Genomic DNA, 11,174 nt, shown 5'->3' with positions numbered 1-11,174 from the left:
TAAGTACGTCCCCTTGTGTGCGCCACAGCAAATACAAGGTAAATATCCATGTTAATTTGGCACAAGTTTTACGCCGGATGCCCTTCCTGATACAACTCTACTGTACATGAAGAAATGTGGCAGGGGATGGAGTTTGAACCACCTTCCACATTGAAACCAAACACACTAACCACTTGGCCACCACTCCTGCTCTGTGAATTTACCTCAGTAAATGTAAAGAATTATTTTTTAAATGAATGCTCAGAAAGGCATCTGCTTACCTTTTCATTCTGTGTCCTTGGTGCTGCAGATCTCCACTATGTCCATACAAAAAGAGCATAGGTGTGCACCACTTTCTTGCTATTTACCAATGATGTAGTGAAGTCGATAAAGACATGGCCAAATATTTGGATAAGTTTGATCGTAAATTTGGTGATCTTGTCTTAAATTCTTGTCATAGTTTGAGATTTCAGGAAGAGATTACCATATTTATTGGTATATATTCAGGGGTTTGTACACCCAAATTTTGGGAAATGGAATAACGGGAAGCTGTATCTCTTACCTTATGATACCTTACGACGATTCTGGGTGCAGGTCAAACTTCAGTGTCCAGATTTTCAGAACTGGGGTTGCCCCTCATACTTTTGCCTCCCAATCATATCTCTGTGGGTAGTCCTTCCAGAGTCTATCTAGTCTATTTTTGAAAGCGTTCAAGCTGGGGGCTATGACCACTTCTTCTGGTAGACTGTTCCATGTGTTGACTACATGACAGTTGAAAGAATGTATGCTTCTTCTCCAACTTGAAGCAGTGTCCTCTAGTAGATGTCCCAACAGCTACCTTGAGTAAGGGATCTACCTGGTCGTCATACTCATTAAAAAGTTTGTACACTTCAATCATGTCCCCTCTCAGTCTGCGGGGTCTCTTGTTGTACAAAGAGTTGCCTTGTTCCTTTGGATTGAGGTAGCATTTAGTTCCTGGGCACAATTGTCACCTTAATACTTAGGTTTTATAAAAAAATAAGGGAAAGACATGTATATACACAAATACACCTCAGCCCAGTCTCATGCAATGCCATTGTGATACCATTGTAGAATATAGTTGATTTTCATGATGGGGTCACATATTACAACTGGTAGTCTAGCCCAAAACCTATTGCCTCATGACTGGTCCATGAAATAGCACAGTCTCATGACAGTTCATGATCTATTAGATCGTGATACCATCGTGAAAATCTTCTAAGTACCTTGGGCCTATAAGTAGGCTCCAAAATGTTGAATTTCCTGTTTAAAGCATGCAATCAAATGTTAACACAGATGTCAAACATAATGGATGAATGAAAGAAATGCAAACTATGGCTACCAGGGTTTTCGCCAGTGCAGTTGAGCATAGGGGGTCCCTATGCTGTGATTTAACCAGCATAGGGGGGGCTCTTCTCTTTTTTTTTTTTTCCCTTTTTAAAGGACATGTCGTACATTATTTAACATACCAGTTAGCAACATAAAGTGACCCTCAAAATGCAGGAAAGACCAGAAGATAATCCTGGTCGAGCTAACGGTGCCATGGGAAGAGGGCTGCGAGGAGGCCCACGAAAGGAAAGCTGCAAAATACCAACCTCTGGCCCAAGAATGTCGAGACAGGGGCTGGCAGGCATGGGTTTTCCCTGTAGAGATAGGGTGTAGGGGCTTCCCAGCGAAGTCTACATGGAGCTTCCTTTGTGCCATTGGGATGGACAAGCAGAGTAAAAAGCAAGCGGCTCGCCGGATGGGGGAGGAGGCAGAACGTGCCTCATGCTGGATCTGGAGCAAAAGGGAGGAGGAGAGCTGGAAGCCGGGGGCAGATGGGCAGTGAGTTGGCCACACACTGCGGGCCCACCAACTGGAGGGTGTCGTGGTTTAGGGCTGAAACACCCAGAGAAGGTTGGATACCACCTGATGACATCTGCCCCAGGCCTAAAGCTACAGCTACCTGCTAAGGTAGCTGAGGAAGGCACTAATAAGTGTATTCATTAAGTTTCAAAGGGTTAGAAATTTTTAAGTTTCTGTGGGATGCCCCTGGACCCTCCTACAATACTCGTGGCTGCAACGCTTATCGTGCGGCTAGGGTCTGATTAGTTCCCCCCATGCTGTCCAGGGTGTACCCTGCCTCATGCCCTGTGACTGCTGAAAGAGGCTCCACCCCCTGCCCATGACCGTTAATTGGAATAAGCAGGTAAAGAAAATGGATGGATGGATTTTCAAATGAGTTAGTGTATACAGTCAGGGCCATAAGTAGTTGGACAGTTCCAACTATTGCAATGTTGCCTCTGTAGACTACCACAGATGAACGGGTGACTCTAATTTGACTGTTTGTGTCAGTGAGAGAGTGAATGTGTTTGTCTGTCGATATGTGTTGGCGCCTTGAGATAGACCGGTGGCCCTTCTAGGGTGTACCCTGCCTTTCAGCCAATGGGGATAGGCTCCACTGCAGCCCCAAACCTCCCTTGACTCTTAACTGGAACAAGTGGGTTCAAAAAATGGATGAATGAATGCAATGCAAACTTTCAGCTTTAATTCAAAGGGGTTTAAAAATATATATATATATATTAATCACTTCACAATTATAGCCATTTGAATACATAGTTTCTCTATTCACCTAGTCAGTGTGTTAAACTTCGCTTACGTCACTCATTAAGAACTTGTCGTCGTGGTCAAGAAGACTGTCTCTTGAATGATTCCCGGATAGGATGTTGGACCCGGAGATGATTGAGTAGGCCCAGTCTTGACACGGACCTCTTTTGGCAGACACTGCATGTGGTTGCTGTAGGAAGCTTCTGCCGGTCAGGATCTTGCTCTCTGTCTCCTCTTTTCCTCTGTGTTGGTCATGTGCAATTTTTTGAAGACTTCCACTCCCATCTTGATCATTGCTGGTCAGCTGGCTTGGTCCCTCGCTTGTTCTTCCCAGGTCTTCCAGTCAAATGATCAAGGTGTACTTCAGGAGAGCTTTGTAGGGTTTCTTATACCCTCCTTTGGCTCATCTTCCTTCGCTCAGTCAGGTAGTAGAAGATCTGCTTGGGAAGTTGGCTGTCATCCATCCTAATGACATGACCCACCCATTAAAGCTGGATTTTGATGACACACTCTGTCCTCTGGAGTTTGGCTTCAACCAGGATACTAATGTTGGTACATTAGTCTTCCCAGCTGTTGTGGAGGATGGTCCTCAGGCAGGCTTGGTGGAATCATTTGAGGGTCTTGAGGTGGTGGCAGTAGGGGATTCAGGTAGTGAAGTGAAGCCACCAAGACACCCAAACATCTTTGGAAGAGTTTTAGGCTCCTGTGGCTGTGATTGGAGAAACTGTGCACCATATAGCATTTGTCATTGTGCCACCACTCATAGCTTAAGGTATTATGTAAACCTGGCAACACTGACGCTGACCAAGTCTAGGATCTTATCACTGTTTTTTAACCTGTCTAAGCCAAAACCTTAAATATTTCCAGACAAACCCAATTTTTGATCACAATGGCAACATAAAACTGTGAAGCCTTTATTTCAATACAAAGGTAGAAAACCAGAGTGATGCTGGAGAAAATCCTTTTTCCAAGTTAAATGGTTAAAAAATTGAACGGGACGAGACCTTTAAAAGTGCACAAGCATATGATTGCAAAAATTACATATTCTCCCTGTAACATTATAAAACATAACACACAATTCAAAGTGATTCTGTGCTTTGGTTTGGCCTGAGGCGGCGACGTTGATCAAGTGAAACGAGCTAAAAAGCCTTCAGGCAACGCGTAGAGAAAATAAGCAAGAAAACAAGTTACTCTTTAGTATTGCCAAAGTGGATGTGGAGCAGTTAGACAAACATCTGGGCCTGTTATGGTGAATGGAGGATGTCAGAAACTCAGTCAGATTTTGCAGTGGCGGCTCTCGGGGAAGGGGTGCGGGGTTGTTGAACCGCTGACAAAAAGGTGTGATGAAATATTGGAAATCTCTTGCATGAATGAAGGCTGATTAGTTTTCCAGTATTTAAAATAAAAATAAAAAATGTATTAAAAACAATGACTAGAAGGTTAGTGTTATTATTTCAGGGTTAGCTTTCCTGATTGCCTTAGAATGCAGGAAAAAGGCTATGGGTTTGTAAAATTTTTATTATTTGTATTATATTATTACCCACCCAAGTCACACACACCCCCCCCCCCCATGTAAATCTGGATGCACCCCTGGTGTGACAGTTGTTACAACTTATGTCTATCAAAGGCTGTGAATGATCAAATTTAGTTTTATGATCTCCAAGGATTGGGTTTAAAAGGTGACATAGGTCGTGCTGTATAAATCGGACTTGACTACAGAGAAACCCGTGAGACGCAACTGCAGTATCAGTTGAGGTCTTTGTCCAGCAGCTTTTCAACTCAATCTTCTCTAATTGCACAATAAACGTCTTAAGTCATTTATAAAATGTACTTTACTTCCATGAAGGTATTTAGAAATACTTTTTATTTCAGTTTGTATTCACTCTGTCAGATTTTCAGTCGATCAAAGGTTTACATTAGAGCCTGACCGAATTAGAGCCTTACACAGTTTGTCCAATAGAGGGCGCTCCAACAGTAGTGTTTGTATGCATATGCTTAGCAACGCGAAATGGTGACTACCAAGCCAAGTGATGGCAATGTGATATACGATCACCAGCCACTTTATTAGGTACACCTTGTCAGTACTGGTGTCGTAGACCGAACGGTCCCCCTAAAAATCAGTCCGCCCTAAAAACGCGGTTCACAGATGAACACCTCGTTTCTGCTTCAAACTACACTCCAGTCATCATCTATCTGAAGCTTTTGTACAACAATCATTTCCACATAAATTCAGCATTATTTCATCAGAAAAGGCGAAAGCGATCAGAGTGCCACAGTGAAACGAGCTGCTCGCTGATGCGTTCACTGCGCGTCAGACATTTCAAAGCGACACGGAATTTCGCCTCGTTTCTGCTTAAAACTGACTTTAGAATGATTTTACAGGTTTTAGCTTTATCATCTGATAGTTAATAATCCCATTAATCCATTTGATTGATTTGGGTGAAGAGACTCCGTCTCAGACGAGCTGCTGTCGTCCGAAATGACGCATGCGTAGATGCAAAAGGTGGATGGATTTTTAGGCGCAGACCGTTCAGTCTGCGACACCAGGTTGGACCCCCTTTTGCCTTCATAACTGCCTTAATTCTTCATGACATAGATTCAACAAGGTTTTGGAAACATTCCTCAGAGATGTCCTTATTGACGTGATAGCATCACATGGTCACCCATTCAACCAGTCTGCCCATTCTCCTCTAACATTAATTAATTAAGTGGCCACTGAGTGTACATTCGTTGATTGTTGGTTATATTTATAGTTATGTATAATAAAGTTCATAATTAAATTAAAACAACAAACCTCAGTTGTATTTCTTTGTCATAACTTTTTGATTATCAATCAATCAATCAATCAATCAATCAATTTTTTATATAGCGCCAAATCACAACAAACAGTTGCCCCAAGGTGCTTTATATTGTAAGGCAAGGCCATACAATAATTATGTTAAACCCCAACGGTCAAAACGACCCCCTGTGAGCAAGCACTTGGCTACAGTGGGAAGGAAAAACTCCCTTTTAACAGGAAGAAACCTCCAGCAGAACCAGGCTCAGGGAGGGGCAGTCTTCTGCTGGGACTGGTTGGGGCTGAGGGAGAGAACCAGGAAAAAGACATGCTGTGGAGGGGAGCAGAGATCGATCACTAATGATTAAATGCAGAGTGGTGCATATAGAGCAAAAAGAGAAAGAAACAGTGCATCATGGGAACCCCCCAGCAGTCTACGTCTATAGCAGCATAACTAAGGGATGGTTCAGGGTCACCTGATCCAGCCCTAACTATAAGCTTTAGCAAAAAGGAAAGTTTTAAGCCTAATCTTAAAAGTAGAGAGGGTGTCTGTCTCCCTGATCTGAATTGGGAGCTGGTTCCACAGGAGAGGAGCCTGAAAGCTGAAGGCTCTTCCTCCCATTCTACTCTTACAAACCCTAGGAACTACAAGTAAGCCTGCAGTCTGAGAGCGAAGCGCTCTATTGGGGTGATATGGTACTACGAGGTCCCTAAGATAAGATGGGACCTGATTATTCAAAACCTTATAAGTAAGAAGAAGAATTTTAAATTCTATTCTAGAATTAACAGGAAGCCAATGAAGAGAGGCCAATATGGGTGAGATATGCTGTCTCCTTCTAGTCCCCGTCAGTACTCTAGCTGCAGCATTTTGAATTAACTGAAGGCTTTTTAGGGAACTTTTAGGACAACCTGATAATAATGAATTACAATAGTCCAGCCTAGAGGAAATAAATGCATGAATTAGTTTTTCAGCATCACTCTGAGACAAGACCTTTCTGATTTTAGAGATATTGCGTAAATGCAAAAAAGCAGTCCTACATATTTGTTTAATATGCGCTTTGAATGACATATCCTGATCAAAAATGACTCCAAGATTTCTCACAGTATTACTAGAGGTCAGGGTAATGCCATCCAGAGTAAGGATCTGGTTAGACACCATGTTTCTAAGATTTGTGGGGCCAAGTACAATAACTTCAGTTTTATCTGAGTTTAAAAGCAGGAAATTAGAGGTCATCCATGTCTTTATGTCTGTAAGACAATCCTGCAGTTTAGCTAATTGGTGTGTGTCCTCTGGCTTCATGGATAGATAAAGCTGGGTATCATCTGCGTAACAATGAAAATTTAAGCAATACCGTCTAATAATACTGCCTAAGGGAAGCATGTATAAAGTGAATAAAATTGGTCCTAGCACAGAACCTTGAGGAACTCCATAATTAACTTTAGTCTGTGAAGAAGATTCCCCATTTACATGAACAAATTGTAATCTATTAGACAAATATGATTCAAACCACCGCAGCGCAGTGCCTTTAATACCTATGGCATGCTCTAATCTCTGTAATAAAATTTTATGGTCAACAGTATCAAAAGCAGCACTGAGGTCTAACAGAACAAGCACAGAGATGAGTCCACTGTCCGAGGCCATAAGAAGATCATTTGTAACCTTCACTAATGCTGTTTCTGTACTATGATGAATTCTAAAACCTGGCTGAAACTCTTCAAATAGACCATTCCTCTGCAGATGATCAGTTAGCTGTTTTACAACTACCCTTTCAAGAATTTTTGAGAGAAAAGGAAGGTTGGAGATTGGCCTATAATTAGCTAAGATAGCTGGGTCAAGTGATGGCTTTTTAAGTAATGGTTTAATTACTGCCACCTTAAAAGCCTGTGGTACATAGCCAACTAACAAAGATAGATTGATCATATTTAAGATCGAAGCATTAAATAATGGTAGGGCTTCCTTGAGCAGCCTGGTAGGAATGGGGTCTAATAAACATGTTGATGGCTTGGATGAAGTAACTAATGAAAATAACTCAGACAGAACAATCGGAGAGAAAGAGTCTAACCAAATACCGGCATCACTGAAAGCAGCCAAAGATAACGATACGTCTTTGGGATGGTTATGAGTAATTTTTTCTCTAATAGTTAAAATTTTGTTAGCAAAGAAAGTCATGAAGTCATTACTAGTTAAAGTTAATGGAATACTCAGCTCAATAGAGCTCTGACTCTTTGTCAGCCTGGCTACAGTGCTGAAAAGAAACCTGGGGTTGTTCTTATTTTCTTCAATTAGTGATGAGTAGAAAGATGTCCTAGCTTTACGGAGGGCTTTTTATAGAGCAACAGACTCTTTTTCCAGGCTAAGTGAAGATCTTCTAAATTAGTGAGACGCCATTTCCTCTCCAACTTACGGGTTATCTGCTTTAAGCTACGAGTTTGTGAGTTATACCACGGAGTCAGGCACTTCTGATTTAAAGCTCTCTTTTTTAGAGGAGCTACAGCATCCAAAGTTGTCTTCAATGAGGATGTAAAACTATTGACGAGATACTCTATCTCACTTACAGAGTTTAGGTAGCTACTCTGCACTGTGTTGGTATATGGCATTAGAGAACATAAAGAAGGAATCATATCCTTAAACCTAGTTACAGTGCTTTCTGAAAGACTTCTAGTGTAATGAAACTTATTCCCCACTGCTGGGTAGTCCATCAGAGTAAATGTAAATGTTATTAAGAAATGATCAGACAGAAGGGAGTTTTCAGGGAATACTGTTAAGTCTTCTATTTCCATACCATAAGTCAGAACAAGATCTAAGATATGATTAAAGTGGTGGGTGGACTCATTTACTTTTTGAGCAAAGCCAATAGAGTCTAATAATAGATTAAATGCAGTGTTGAGGCTGTCATTCTCAGCATCTGTGTGGATGTTAAAATCGCCCACTATAATTATCTTATCTGAGCTAAGCACTAAGTCAGACAAAAGGTCTGAAAATTCACAGAGAAACTCACAGTAACGACCAGGTGGACGATAGATAATAACAAATAAAACTGGTTTTTGGGACTTCCAATTTGGATGGACAAGACTAAGAGTCAAGCTTTCAAATGAATTAAAGCTCTGTCTGGGTTTTTGATTAATTAATAAGCTGGAATGGAAGATTGCTGCTAATCCTCCGCCCCGGCCCGTGCTACGAGCATTCTGACAGTTAGTGTGACTCGGGGGTGTTGACTCATTTAAACTAACATATTCATCCTGCTGTAACCAGGTTTCTGTAAGGCAGAATAAATCAATATGTTGATCAATTATTATATCATTTACCAACAGGGACTTAGAAGAGAGAGACCTAATGTTTAATAGACCACATTTAACTGTTTTAGTCTGTGGTGCAGTTGAAGGTGCTATATTATTTTTTCTTTTTGAATTTTTATGCTTAAATAGATTTTTGCTGGTTATTGGTAGTCTGGGAGCAGACACCGTCTCTACGGGGATGGGGTAATGAGGGGATGGCAGGGGGAGAGAAGCTGCAGAGAGGTGTGTAAGACTACAACTCTGCTTCCTGGTCCCAACCCTGGATAGTCACGGTTTGGAGGATTTAAGAAAATTGGCCAGATTTCTAGAAATGAGAGCTGCTCCATCCAAAGTGGGATGGATGCCGTCTCTCCTAACAAGACCAGGTTTTCCCCAGAAGCTTTGCCAATTATCTATGAAGCCCACCTCATTTTTTGGACACCACTCAGACAGCCAGCAATTCAAGGAGAACATGCGGCTAAACATGTCACTCCCGGTCCGATTGGGGAGGGGCCCAGAGAAAACTACAGAGTCCGACATTGTTTTTGCAAAGTTACACACCGATTTAATGTTAATTTTAGTGACCTCCGATTGGCGTAACCGGGTGTCATTACTGCCGACGTGAATTACAATCTTACCAAATTTGCGCTTAGCCTTAGCCAGCAGTTTCAAATTTCCTTCAATGTCGCCTGCTCTGGCCCCCGGAAGACAATTGACTATGGTTGCTGGTGTCGCTAACTTTACATTTCTCAAAACAGAGTCGCCAATAACCAGAGTTTGATCCTCGGCGGGTGTGTCGTCGAGTGGGGAAAAACGGTTAGAGATGTGAACGGGTTGGCGGTGTACACGGGGCTTCTGTTTAGGGCTACGCTTCTGTAACCCTTCTAGTATTTCTTGACCTTTGTGTCATGTATTTGGAAATGGAAGTATATTTATCTCCACTGTATGTATCAGCAGAGAAAAGAGGAAATGGCCTGATCAGAAGATTATAGATTTGAAAGAGCCTAGGGGTGTATCAACATAAGACATAACAACACTTTGTTTTAACTGGAAAACTATGTATACAAAATTTAATGTCAATGAACTCAATTGAACTAACAATGACAGTACAAAATTAAATGAGAGCGCTCTTTGCAAAAAAAAAAAAAAAAAAAATAAAATAAAATATATCCAAATAAAATAAAATATACTCCGGTATAGTCCTTTAGTCTTTTCTTGCTTCTTTAGGTTCGCTCAGTGTTCAGTGTGTTTATAACCAGTCGGGCTACAATCTACCAGTTCATTTGACTCTTGGGCTGGGGCTCGCCATCCAGTACTGGGAATCTTGATCTGTTCGTCCTCTGCACGTCTGCGATTCGGACTTTGATCCCAACATAAAACCTGACCTATGGATAAGGTCAGAATAAAGTAGCTTAAAATATGTACTATAGAACTACAATACCCACAACTACTGTACACATTCATTTTTCAAAATAAAATATGTTGTACAACATTCTGAATTCCTAAGGTTCACGATTACATCATTACCACATCAATATACCAAATAACATAGTTGGAATGTGATAATACAGTAATTGTACTAATTCCATTGTTTGGAGTGCATATACACATAAAAAAAAAATAACAACACACCTTTAAAGTACATTTGGAATACTTGTTGGCGTCTTGATCTAATCATTTGTACCAAAAGATTAGAAAAGAGGCAGTGAATTGCAATTGTAGTTTTCCAATTACTATTCCCAGGGCTTAAGAACTACGTTAACAGCTTAGCTTAGCTGATAGACTGTCGCTTCAAAATTACAGAAATATACAACCGTTCACAACAAAACACAAGACCTTACATTGTACCTTTTAATTGCGGTGCTGATTTAATTAATCAACACACAGCTAATCATTTTGGCCTAATAAAATGGAAAAAGCTAGCAAAAATTAGCATGCTACGTTAGCACAATTCATTTTGTATGGGACTCACCGATACAGGGCACAATGTGCTAACAAGGCTACGGGGTTTCCTGAGGCTTCCGCGGGCACTCGGCACTTCAGTATCTTAAAATTTAACAAAGGCTTTGTCACAAATATGCAACGTATGATACTTCAGGCAGTTATAGCAATTGTTTGCGCTTACCCAGCAACAATTGTATCCATAAAAAAAACCAATTTCCACGCGGTAGCTCCTATAACACACGAGCAGGGGGGTTCTCTGGTCAGCGTCTGATGAAAGACTGAGCAAGGCGCAGCGTTGTGCAATGCCCCGCGGTTCCACCGTTGACCTTATTGGTTAATATCACACCAGGCTTACTGCTATTGGTTGCTCAGTGTGTCAATCAAAACAACATTTTAACTTAAGCTTACAACTTCTTAACTCTTCTTTTTTTTTTTTCTCTTTTAGTATGTTTATGTCAACATACTTATGAACTTATATCTCTCTGTTATTTTATCACTATTTATGCTCCGGTAAAAAAATCTTTTTTTTTCATTTTAGTTATCTCATTTTTAACACTGGGTTACACTTTCCCCCCTTAATTCCATGCAAGTC

At 41.0% G+C, this 11,174-nt stretch overlaps 1 long non-coding RNA gene across 1 annotated transcript; it reads right to left on the bottom strand.

Moving 5' to 3' along the window:
* Positions 1–9,893: 9,893 nt before the first annotated feature.
* On the bottom strand, positions 9,894–10,818 carry LOC117504060. Its single transcript, XR_004558717.1, has 3 exons — positions 10,764–10,818; positions 10,611–10,684; positions 9,894–10,023 (listed from the first exon to the last, which is right to left on the bottom strand). It is a non-coding gene; the product is annotated as an uncharacterized LOC117504060 (long non-coding RNA).
* Positions 10,819–11,174: the final 356 nt, after the last annotated feature.

This window comes from Thalassophryne amazonica, chromosome 22 (assembly GCF_902500255.1).
Source record: "Thalassophryne amazonica chromosome 22, fThaAma1.1, whole genome shotgun sequence".
Classification (NCBI taxonomy): Eukaryota; Metazoa; Chordata; class Actinopteri; order Batrachoidiformes; family Batrachoididae; genus Thalassophryne; species Thalassophryne amazonica.
This window is presented reverse-complemented; position numbering and strand designations above follow the sequence as displayed.